This window comes from Artemia franciscana, chromosome 7 (assembly GCF_032884065.1).
Source record: "Artemia franciscana chromosome 7, ASM3288406v1, whole genome shotgun sequence".
Classification (NCBI taxonomy): Eukaryota; Metazoa; Arthropoda; class Branchiopoda; order Anostraca; family Artemiidae; genus Artemia; species Artemia franciscana.
The window spans coordinates 8474827-8486878 of NC_088869.1; the positions used below are offsets into that span (position 1 = coordinate 8474827).

General features: G+C 32.6%; 1 protein-coding gene across 1 annotated transcript in view; it reads right to left on the bottom strand.

Moving 5' to 3' along the window:
* The window catches only part of LOC136028803 (uncharacterized), a 52303-nt gene that overhangs the window by 2365 nt on the left and 37886 nt on the right, over positions 1-12052 (bottom strand). The gene's annotated exons all lie outside the window — the stretch shown is intronic.

The window sequence follows — 12052 nt, forward strand, 5'->3', positions numbered from 1 at the left end:
ACAACAATTCAGAAAACTTAAAAAAGAAATCGCAACCAGTTATATAATGTCAGTAGAAAGGCCCAAAATACGAAATTTCGATGATTTTCAATTTGGCAAGGGATTAAAACGATTCCAAAACTTGAAAAAAGAAAACCAAAACTTTGAAGCTTGGTACATATCGTTGTTAGAAACCAGATTAGCTTCAAAAATCAAATAGCTTTGGTCAGATACAGTATGAAAAGACATTAAGTTGCATAAAGAGCAAAAAACTGGTAATTACAAAAATATTTGTATTTTATTTCGGACTTGCTTTAATAATCAAATTTGAAAAGACCTCAGTATGAAAAGACAGGACATTCTCTGCGGTTAGAAGACAAGCGACAATCGAAATCCATATATATAAGCCTACTGCGTGCCGAATACCAGGGCCCAGTGGATGGTAATTGCAAAAAATTTGTGTCTATTACAACAAGGGATTACAACAAATCAAAACCCTTAAAAAAGAAAACTTAAAGTTTGAAGCTTAGTAGGTATCGTTAAAAATCAGGCTTGCTCTAATAATCAAATAAATGGAAAAGATTTTTGTGGGAAAAGACAGTAAATTGTCTGTTTGCAAGACCAGCGACAATAAGAATCCATATATAGAAGCCTGCCACGTTTGAAGTGATGAGCTCCCGATACTATATATATATATATATATATGTATATATATATATATATATATATATATATATATATATATATATATATATATATATATATATATATATATATATATATATATATATATATATATATATATATATATCTATATATATAAAAATAAGTTGTCTGTGTGTGGATCTGTGGATGGATCAGGTGACGTCACCTGAAAAAACTGGATCAGGTGACAAAACTGAAAACTGAAAAAACTAAAAAAAGGCAAAAACTACAAAAAAAACTAAAAACTAATAAAAAAAATAAAAAAGCTAAAAAACTAAAAAAACTAAAAAAAAGGCAAAAACTACAAAAAAAACTAAAAACTAATAAAAAAGCTAAAAAACTAAAAAACTAAAAAAGGCAAAAACTACAAAAAAACTAAAAACTAATAAAAAAAATAAAAAAGCTAAAAAACTAAAAAAACTAAAAAAAAATAAAAAAAGGTAAAAAACTAAAAAAACTAAAAACTAAAAAAAACTAAAAAAAGGAAAAAACTGAAAAATAAGCTAAAATAAAGGTAAAAACCAATAAAAAACTAAAAAAAAAACTGAAAAAACTAAAAAAAGGCAAAAACTACAAAAAAAAACTAAAAACTAATAAAAAAAGTAAAAAAGCTAAAAAACTAAAAAAACTAAAAAAACTAAAAAAAGGTAAAAAACTAAAAAAAATAAAAAATAAAAAAAACTATTAAAAAGGAAAAAACTGAAAAATAAGCTAAAATAAAGGTAAAAACCAATAAAAAACTAAAAAGAAAAAAAGAAAAAACTAAAAAAAATTTTCATCTAAAAAACTAAAAAAAACTAAAAAAGGTAAAAATTAAAAGAACTAAAAAAGAAAAAAATAAATGACGACACTCAAAGAGAAAGCGACCAGGACAAAAGGAATGTTCGATTAGCAATCAACAAAGCACCGGGACACAGGGAGTATAAATGACGACCAGGACATAAGTAAAAAAAAAAAACTAACAAAACTAAAAAGAAGGTAAAAACTACAAAAAAACTAAAAAGAAAAAAACTAAAAAAAGGCAAAAACTACAAAAAAAAACTAAAAACTAATAAAAAAAATAAAAAAGCTAAAAAACTAAAAAAACGAAAAAAACTAAAAAAAGGTAAAAAGCTAAAAAAACTAAAAACTAAAAAAAACTAAAAAAAAGGAAAAAACTGAAAAATAAGCTAAAATAAAGGTAAAAACCAATAAAAAACTAAAAAAAAAACTGAAAAAACTAAAAAAAGGCAAAAACTACAAAAAAACTAAAAACTAATAAAAAAAGTAAAAAAGCTAAAAAACTAAAAAAACTAAAAAAACTAAAAAAGGTAAAAAACTAAAAAAAAATAAAAAAAAAAACTAAAAAAAAGGAAAAAACTGAAAAATAAGCTAAAATAAAGGTAAAAACCAATAAAAAACTAAAAAGAAAAAAAGGAAAAAACTAAAAAAAATTTTCATCTAAAAAACTAAAAAAAACTAAAAAAGGTAAAAACTAAAAGAACTAAAAAAGAAAAAATAAATGACGACACTCAAAGAGAAAGCGACCAGGACAAAAGGAATGTTCGATTAGCAATCAACAAAGCACCGGGATACAGGGAGTATAAATGACGACCAGGACATAAGTAAAAAAAAAACTAACAAAACTAAAAAGAAGGTAAAAACTACAAAAAAAAGAAAAAAAAACTAAAAACTAATAAAAAAAACTAAAAAATCTAAAAATCTAAATAAACTAAAAAAGAAAAAAAAAGGAAAAAATAAAGGAGAAAAACAAAACTAAAAAACGAATGTATATACAGACCGGGACACCGGGATACAAATGACGACCGGGACACAGGGAATATAAATGACGACCGGGACACAGGGACACAACTACAACGGGGACACCGGGGGAAACAGGGGGATATAAATGACGACCGGGACACCGGGACAGGGAATGGTCGATTAGCAATCACCATCAACAAAGCTCAAGGGCAATCATTAGAATCATGAGGTATAGATCTGAATACAGATTGTTTTCCCATGGACCATTATATGTTGCATGTTCAAGAGTTAGTAAACCTGACAATCTATTTATATGCAAAGACAATGGGACAGCAAAGAATGTTGTATATTCGCAAGTTTTACGTAGTTAAAACCATATATATATATATATATATATATATATATATATATATATATATATATATATATATATATATATATATATATCTATATTCACAGGTGGGACATAGGGACACAACTACAATGGCGCGTAACTATTATGGCGCGTAACGACTTACGCGCGCGGGGGGGCTTGGGGGGGCACGAAGCGCCCCCACCAGCTAGGTGTTGGGGTGGCGCGAAGCGCCACCCCAACAGCTAGTATATATATATATATATATATATATATATATATATATATATATATATATATATATATATATATATATATATATATATATATATATATATATATATTATATATATATATATATATATATATATATATGTATATATATATATATATATATATATATATATATATATATATATATATATATATACATATATATATATATATATATATATATATATATATATATATATATATATATATATATATATATATATATATATATATATATATATATATATATATATATATATATATATATATATATATATATATATATATATATATATATATATATATATATATATATATATATATATATATACTAGCTGTTGGGGTGGCACTTAGCACCACCCCAAAACCTAGTTGGTGGGGGCGCTTCGCGCCCCCAAGCCCCCCCCACGCCTGTAAGTCGTTACGCGCCATATTAGTTACGCGCCATTGCAGTTGTGTCCCTGTATACCACCTATGAATATAGATAGATTTATATATGTGTTTTGAACTACGTAAAACTTGCGAATATACAACATTCTTGGCTTTCCCATTGTCTGTGCATATACAAAGCCTTATGTACTTATAATGACGTCATATGCAAACGCTCTTTTTACAAACAAACAAACATGCATACACACAACTCGTTTTTATATAGATAGATAGATAGATAGATACAATACAAATTAACTACGTAAAACTTGCAAATATACAACATTCTTCGCTGTCCAATTGTCGCTGCATATAAATAGATTGTCAGGTTTACCGACCCTCGAACATGCAACGTACAATTGTCCATGGGAAAAACAATCAGTATTAAGATCTATACCACATTTTTCTAATGATTGACCTTGAGCTTTGTTGATGGTGATTTCAAATGCTAATCGAATTGGGAATTGCAATCTTTTAAATTGAAAAGGCAGATCCATTGGAATCATGGGAATGCGAGGAATAAGAACAGCCCCAACCTCAAAAGGCCCTGTCAAGATTGTGGCCTCTATTACGTTTTCCATTGTTTTTTTTACGGCAAGTCACGTTCCATTGCAAAGCTTTGGTGGGTTGATATTTCTTAACAGTATTATTGATACGCCTATATTTAGTTGTAGCGCGTGTGGTGGAAACCCTGAAAGATCCACGGAATTTAAAAATTCAGATGGATAATTAACCGCCCCATTTGGTTCCAAAACTGTGTCGACTGACTTGTAAAGGACTGCATGGTATCGAATCTTGGTCAAAACAATATTGTTTATTTCGTGGACGTCTATATTTTTGGGTGCAAGAATTGCTCTTTCACTTAGCCATTTATTATTTTTATAATTGTTTAGAACATTCGGAAATACTTTTTCAATCAATTCATTTTTGGACGTCACTAAATTACAGAATTCAGCAGGTAGTTGTATACGTCCTGAAATTGAGTCTACTGGGAGCTTTCCGTTTCCAATTACCAGCAATTGATCTGAAAATGTTTGACCAGAGTCATCGTTTTGCAATCGGACACGCATATTTGTAGTTAACTTTAATGTTTTTACGTGTGCCCATAAATTAGAATTTTTCAGGCAAGCATTCATTTCGTCTGCAGGGGTTGATCTAGGTATTATAGGTAATGTTTGCCTGAAATCTCCCGCAAGCAATATTAATGTGCTGCCAAAGGGTTTCGAATTCCCTCGCAAATCTTTCAAACATTGATCCAGAGCCTCAAACGATTTTCTGTGTGCCATTGTGCACTTGTTCCAAATAATAAGTTTGCATTGCTGCAATACTTTACCCGTCCCAGATGATTTGGAAATATTGCACGTGGGAGTTTCTGTAGATTGCAAATTCAGAGGTAATTTCAAAGCAGAATGAGTAGTGCTTCCACCAGGCAGCAACGTTGCGGCTATTCCGGACGACGCAATTGCCAACGCTATACCATTTTCTGATCGAATTGATGCCAGAATCAGTTTTATCACAAACGTTTTACCAGTACCTTCTGGCGCATTCAAAAAGAAAATTTCTCCAACGTTGTTATCGACACAATGCATTATCGTATCATAAATGTCTTTTTGTTCTGAAGTTAACTTGGAAATGTTATTTTGTACATACGACAATAGATCACTCGTACTGTAACTTTGTTCACGATCCAATTCTACACATGTCGAAACAGCAGCGGCACGATTAGATGAAGGCATTCCCAAATCTTGAAGAGGTTTGTTTGCCATACATACGCACAAATCTATCTTCTATACATATATAAATAATTTGTCTGTGTGTGTGTGTCAAGTGACGTCATGTTCGTGTGTCGACTGACGTCATTATAAGGATTGAGCTGTATGCGTCATGAAGTTGTTTGTCGACTGACGTCATGTTTGTCAACTGATGAAATTACATACCGGGACACCGGGACACAAATGACAACCGGGACACAAGGAATATAAATGACGACCGGGAACCTCAAAGAGAAATTACAGACTGGGACACCCGGACACAAATCACGACCGGCACACAGGGAATATAAATGACGACCGGGACACAGGGACACAACTACAACGGGGACGCACAGGCGGGATATATATATGACGACCGGGACACAGGGATTGTTCGAATAGAAATTACAGACCGGGACACCGGGACAAAAATGACGACCGGGACACAGGGAATATAAATGACGACCAGGACACTCAAAGAGCAATTACAAACTGGGACACCGGGACATAAATGACGACCAGGACACAGGGAATATAAATGAAGACCGGGACACAGGGACACATCATTAGAATAATGAGGTATAGATCTGAATACGGATTGTTTTTCCCATGGACAATTATATGTTGCATGTTCAAGAGTCAGTAAACCTGACAATCTATTTATATGCACAGACAATGGGACAGCGAATAATGTTGTATTTTCGCATGTTTTACGTAGTTAAATATATATATATATATATATATATATATATATATATATATATATATATATATATATATATATATATATATATATATATATATATCTATATATATAAAAATAAGTTGTCTGTGGATGGATGGATGTGTCAGGTGACGTCACCTGAAAAAACTGGATCAGGTGACGTCAAAACTGAAAAAACTAAAAAAAGGCAAAAACTACAAAAAAAACTAAAAACTAATAAAAAAAATAAAAAAGCTAAAAAACTAAAAAAACTAAAAAAAGGCAAAAACTACAAAAAAAACTAAAAACTAATAAAAAAGCTAAAAAACTAAAAAAACTAAAAAAAGGCAAAAACTACAAAAAAACTAAAAACTAATAAAAAAAATAAAAAAGCTAAAAAACTAAAAAAACTAAAAAAACTAAAAAAAGGTAAAAAACTAAAAAAACTAAAAACTAAAAAAAACTAAAAAAAAAGGAAAAAACTGAAAAATAAGCTAAAATAAAAGGTAAAAACCAATAAAAAACTAAAAAAAACTGAAAAAACTAAAAAAAGGCAAAAACTACAAAAAAAACTAAAAACTAATAAAAAAGTAAAAAAGCTAAAAAACTAAAAAAACTAAAAAAACTAAAAAAAGGTAAAAAACTAAAAACAATAAAAAATAAAAAAAAACTAAAAAAAGGAAAAAACTGAAAAATAAGCTAAAATAAATGACGACACTCAAAGAGAAAGCGACCAGGACAAAAGGAATGTTCGATTAGCAATCAACAAAGCACCGGGACACAGGGAGTATAAATGACGACCAGGACATAAGTAAAAAAAAAAATTAACAAAACTAAAAAGAAGGTAAAAACTACAAAAAAACTAAAAAGAAAAAAAAAACTAAAAACTAATAAAAAAACTAAAAAATCTAAAAATCTAAATAAACTAAAAAAGAAAAAAAAAGGAAAAAAAAAGGAGAAAAACAAAACTAAAAAACGAATGTATATACAGACCGGTACACCGGGATACAAATGACGACCATGACGACCGGGACACAGGGAATATAAATGACGACCGGGACACAGGGACACAACTACAACGGGGACACCGGGGGAAACAGGGGGATATAAATGACAACCGGGACAAAAAAACTAAAAAGAAAAAAAAACTAAAAACTAATAAAAAAACTAAAAAATCTAAGAATCTAAATAAGCTAAAAAAGAAAAAAAAGGAAAAAAATAAAGGAGAAAAACAAAACTAAAAAACGAATGTATATACAGACGGGGACACCGGGATACAAATGACGACCGGGACACAGGGAATATAAATGACGAACGGGACACAGGGACACAACTACAACGAGGACACCGGGGGAAACAGGGGGATGTAAATGACGACCGGGACACCGGGACAGGGAATGGTCGATTAGCAATCACCATCAACAAAGCTCAAGGGCAATCATTAGAATCATGAGGTATAGATCTGAATACAGATTGTTTTCCCATGGACCATTATATGTTGCATGTTCAAGAGTCGGTAAACCTGACAATCTATTTATATGCAAAGACAATGGGACAGCAAAGAATGTTGTATATTCGCAAGTTTTACGTAGTTAAAACCATATATATATATATATATATATATATATATATATATATATATATATATATATATATATATATATATATATATATATATATATATATATATATATCTATATTCACAGGTGGGACATAGGGACACAACTACAATGGCGCGTAACTATTATGGCGCGTAACGACTTACGCGCGCGGGGGGGCTTGGGGGGGCGCGAAGCGCCCCCACCAACTAGGTGTTGGGGTGGCGCGAAGCGCCACCCCAACAGCTAGTATATATATATATATATATATATATATATATATATATATATATATATATATATATATATATATATATATATATATATATATATATATATATATCACAGGTGGGACACAGGGACACAACTACAATGGCGCGTAACTTATATTGCGCATAACGACTTACGCGCGCGGGCGGGCTTGGGAGGCGCGAGCGCCCCACCAACTAGGTTTTGGGGTGGCGCCAAGCGCCACTCCAACAGCTAGTCTTCTATCATAGCTAAAGTGTAGTTATAAATTTCTGATGTAAAATCAAAAGTCATAGCCTATCTGACGTCTCTAGTCGTTTTCGATGGAGTATATCTTCGGACATTTCTTATTTATATTTTCCCCATAACTCTGTAGGAGCTGAGAGCAAGTTGTTAGTATGATGCCAAACAATGCACGAATTTGACTTGGAGTTGACGTTTCGCACGCGTCATTGATGCAGTTATCCCAGTGTTGGTCATTCTCCAATAAATTCAGAGCTTGGCATGCACTACGGTAAGTGTCATGTATAGTACCGTTTACAGTTCTCAAATACTCAAAGGACGTCGGACTGGGTACATTCACCAAAAGCAGGCGTAGAAAGAAGCATTCATGTTGATTGGAGTGAACGGTGTAGAGTCTTCCTATCGTGGTATCTTTGAAGATGGTAGGTTGGCTGTCGAATGACTTACCCTGTTTTCGACGTTCAAACACTTTATTTTTAGTATTCCACGTGTAATACGATGGCACTTCAGTATACAGCAGTTTTTTTGCAAAAGAATCATTTTTGCATAGCGAAAAGAAAGCAGCTAACTTTGTATCCGGTGGATTCAGGGCTCTTTGTTGCACGTTGGATTCCAAAAAATAAACGCGTTGACCATTCTGTAAATGTACCGCTAAATGAACAACACCTGGACTACGATCATGTATCGGAAATGAAAGAATTCGCCAAACAGCTTCATTACTGCTTATGTATCTTCCAGCCTGATATTGTACGATTTCGTCAATATCTTTGATTTCTGACTGCAAGCCAAAAACTGCCATGTCATTGCCTTTGTTAACGTATTTACATATGTATTTGATTGCCTTTACGGAGTTTCAGTATTCAACGTTTATGTGTGCATTTAATGTTTTTGATAATAATGGGGAATATGGAACAACCCACTGGCTATCTACTTCGATAGTGGTACCGTTACGCTTCTTTATTATTGCTGTTTTACCGCCATCTTCAGTAGATCTTCTTCTATATTGTGGGTAACCATCATTGCCAGTAATTGTGTTGGATACTAAAAGTCAAGGATATTGCTTTGTGCACCTTCCTTTGGCCATGCATGATGAATGTTCGTTCAGTGCACCGCAAGGTCCATGTATCATATGTTTTACAACAATATCGCATAACCCCTTATCGACATTTTCATCAGGTATTTCAGCGGAAATCAAATCATCAATTTCGTTAAAAGTAATTTTATAATGTAGTCAGATTAGTATATGTGCGTGTGGCAAACCTCGTTTTTGCCATTCCACTGAGTACATCCAGCATCGCACAGACCCAAACACTTCAAGTTTTACTATGTAGTTTATCGGTGATTTCAACTTTTGCCCGAAGACACGGGCCGTAATTTCATGTCTATGAACCGCCGATTGTCCTTGAAGTAAAAGCTGCTGTATCTCGTCCCAAGATTGATTACATGTAAATGTAATAAATAAATCTGGACAACCATAGAGACGAACATACGCAATAGCATCTTGAGCATATTCATGCATATGACGGGGACTGCCAGCATATGACGAAGGCAAAATCGTTAATCTTCCAACGTTTGTGGTATTACCGTCATTTAAAACTGCATCTCGCAAATGAATGTATTGTTCAGAGCGGAGCTTGGTCTGATTCAGACGGATATATAGCAAACATTCTGATTCAATTTTTGCATACATATCAACGACGCATTGGCGAAACAATTTACGGCATTTTAAAAAATTGTCTTCATCATGCCGAATCATTAGTCTATAGGAATAATAATGCATTACACTGCATTTCTTATTCATTTCTTTCTTAGTGGCTGGATTCATCAATTTAATATTAAAGTGGTAGCTGTCGGCTCCATCCCAAAAAATGATAGGATATTGTAGGGCATCGTAGCATCGATGAGTTTCAGCAATTCTTACCAACTGATCATTTCGGTTATGAAGAATAATATCTCGAGGTAAAAACTGATCACCGACCATAACAATTGGAACTTCTTCGATAGTTGGAGCATTGTATCTACGCACATGTTGGCCAGGAGGCGTTTTGTCAGCGGAAATAACAATTTTATACGTATCAGTAGGCATCAAATCGATGGCTGTTTTGAACAGACGTACTAAATTATTATTTTCGTGGAAAAGATGTTGCAATTGGGAAACGATTGTCCTATCAACGTTGGGAGAAATTTCGCAACGTGCATTCAATTCAGAATTTCTATCACGGATGAAGTACAATTGTAAAAATTTACGATTCTCGCCTGAGAATGGTAGAAGGGACCCTGCTCTATGATAAATTTGCCCTTTTACTTTGAAAGTAGGCATAAATTGATCTGGATTTTCGATTTGGGCACCAAACGACGTCATTTGGAAACATGAGTTATATTTTCTGATCTATGATAAAAAAACGCTTGGATTCTGACATAGTTCCAGTAAGCAAAGTCTTCAATGGCTCTGGTGGTGCAGCCAGCAGCTTCCTCGGCTGTTGACGTTGTAGGTTCTTCAGTCATTTTAATATTAATGACGTCATCGTCATAATGACGACATGACGACCTGATGACATGACGTCACTCGACACACAGACAACTTATTTATATATATATATATATATATATATATATATATATATATATATATATATATATATATATATATATATATCCTCTTAAACAATTGTCTAAGGACATAATTTTTTTTCCAGTGTGTTACCTATTAGGTACAAGTTCCTATTCAGCTTTTTTATTTTTTCTATATTCCGAAAATTCCTTTAAATGCCCTTCACTGTCTATTGATGCCTAGGTATCCTAGGACAAAGCCACTTATTGTCAACAAAACTATCTAAGCTCTTTTTCAATTTTTTTTAATCAGAGCTTCACACTTTACTCCTTCGTCTAAAATTGATACCTCCTCAAACACTCTTCAATTACCTCCTTTAAAGCTTTCTACCTAATACCTATTGAAATAAGCTCAAACTCTGCTAATAAAAAATTAACCCAAGACAAAGTGGCTCAAGGTCAACATGACTATCAGCTTATTTTCAATGTCTCCAATCAGAAATAATTCCCCCTTCCCTCTAGTATAATTTATACCTCTTTTAAACCTTTTGAAACGTTTTTAATATTTAAAGCTTAAAATTATTGAAATAAGTTCTTCTACTACTTACGGCAACTTCTTGTAGAATGAAGCAACTTAAGGCCAAAAAGCTACGTATTTTCCCTTTCACCCCCACCCTTAGAGTTTTTCTTCCTAATCCCTCTCAATCCAATTTTACCTCCCTTAGGCCTTTTTGGAATACTTTCTTCAAGCCTTTAAGCCTGAAACTTATCGAAATATTTTCTACTACAGCTAATAACCACTTATCCTTGGACAAAGCTACCCCGAGCAAATATGACTGCCTAAAACTCTTCTACACTCTCTGCTTCCTCCTGTAAAATTTATATGTCGTCTATACTTTTCAAATACCTCTTTTAAATCTTTCAGGCCTAAACCTATTGACGTAAACTATGCGACTAATACCAACTTATGTCTTGACAACACCAAATCTGGCCAGCATGACTACCTAAAGTCCTCTCCATCCCTTTATACTTATGTTGTCACCCTTTGAGTCTATTACATAAAAAAAACTAGTTTTTTTAACTGAAAGTAAGGAGCGACATTAAAACTTAAAACCAACAGATATAACTCCGTATAGGAAATGAGTTGTCCCCACCGCAATTCTTCGCTCTTTACGCTAAAGCTTTTAATTGTTTTAAAATGCAGAATTGTGGCAAAGAGTCAAATTTTAGCGTAAAGAGCGAAGGATTGCGGAGGGGACAACCCATTTTATATACGGAGTAATTTCTGTTCGTTTTAACTTTTAATGTCACTCCTTACTTTCAGTTAAAAAAACTAGTTTTTTTATGTAATTTCGGAACGTTTTTGAATTAATGCATGTTTGATTTTCGCTCTCCACACATAAATTATTAAAATGAAATTTGCATTTCAAAAAATGAAATTCATTTTTTGGCTAATTTCTCTTAGTTTTAATCAGAC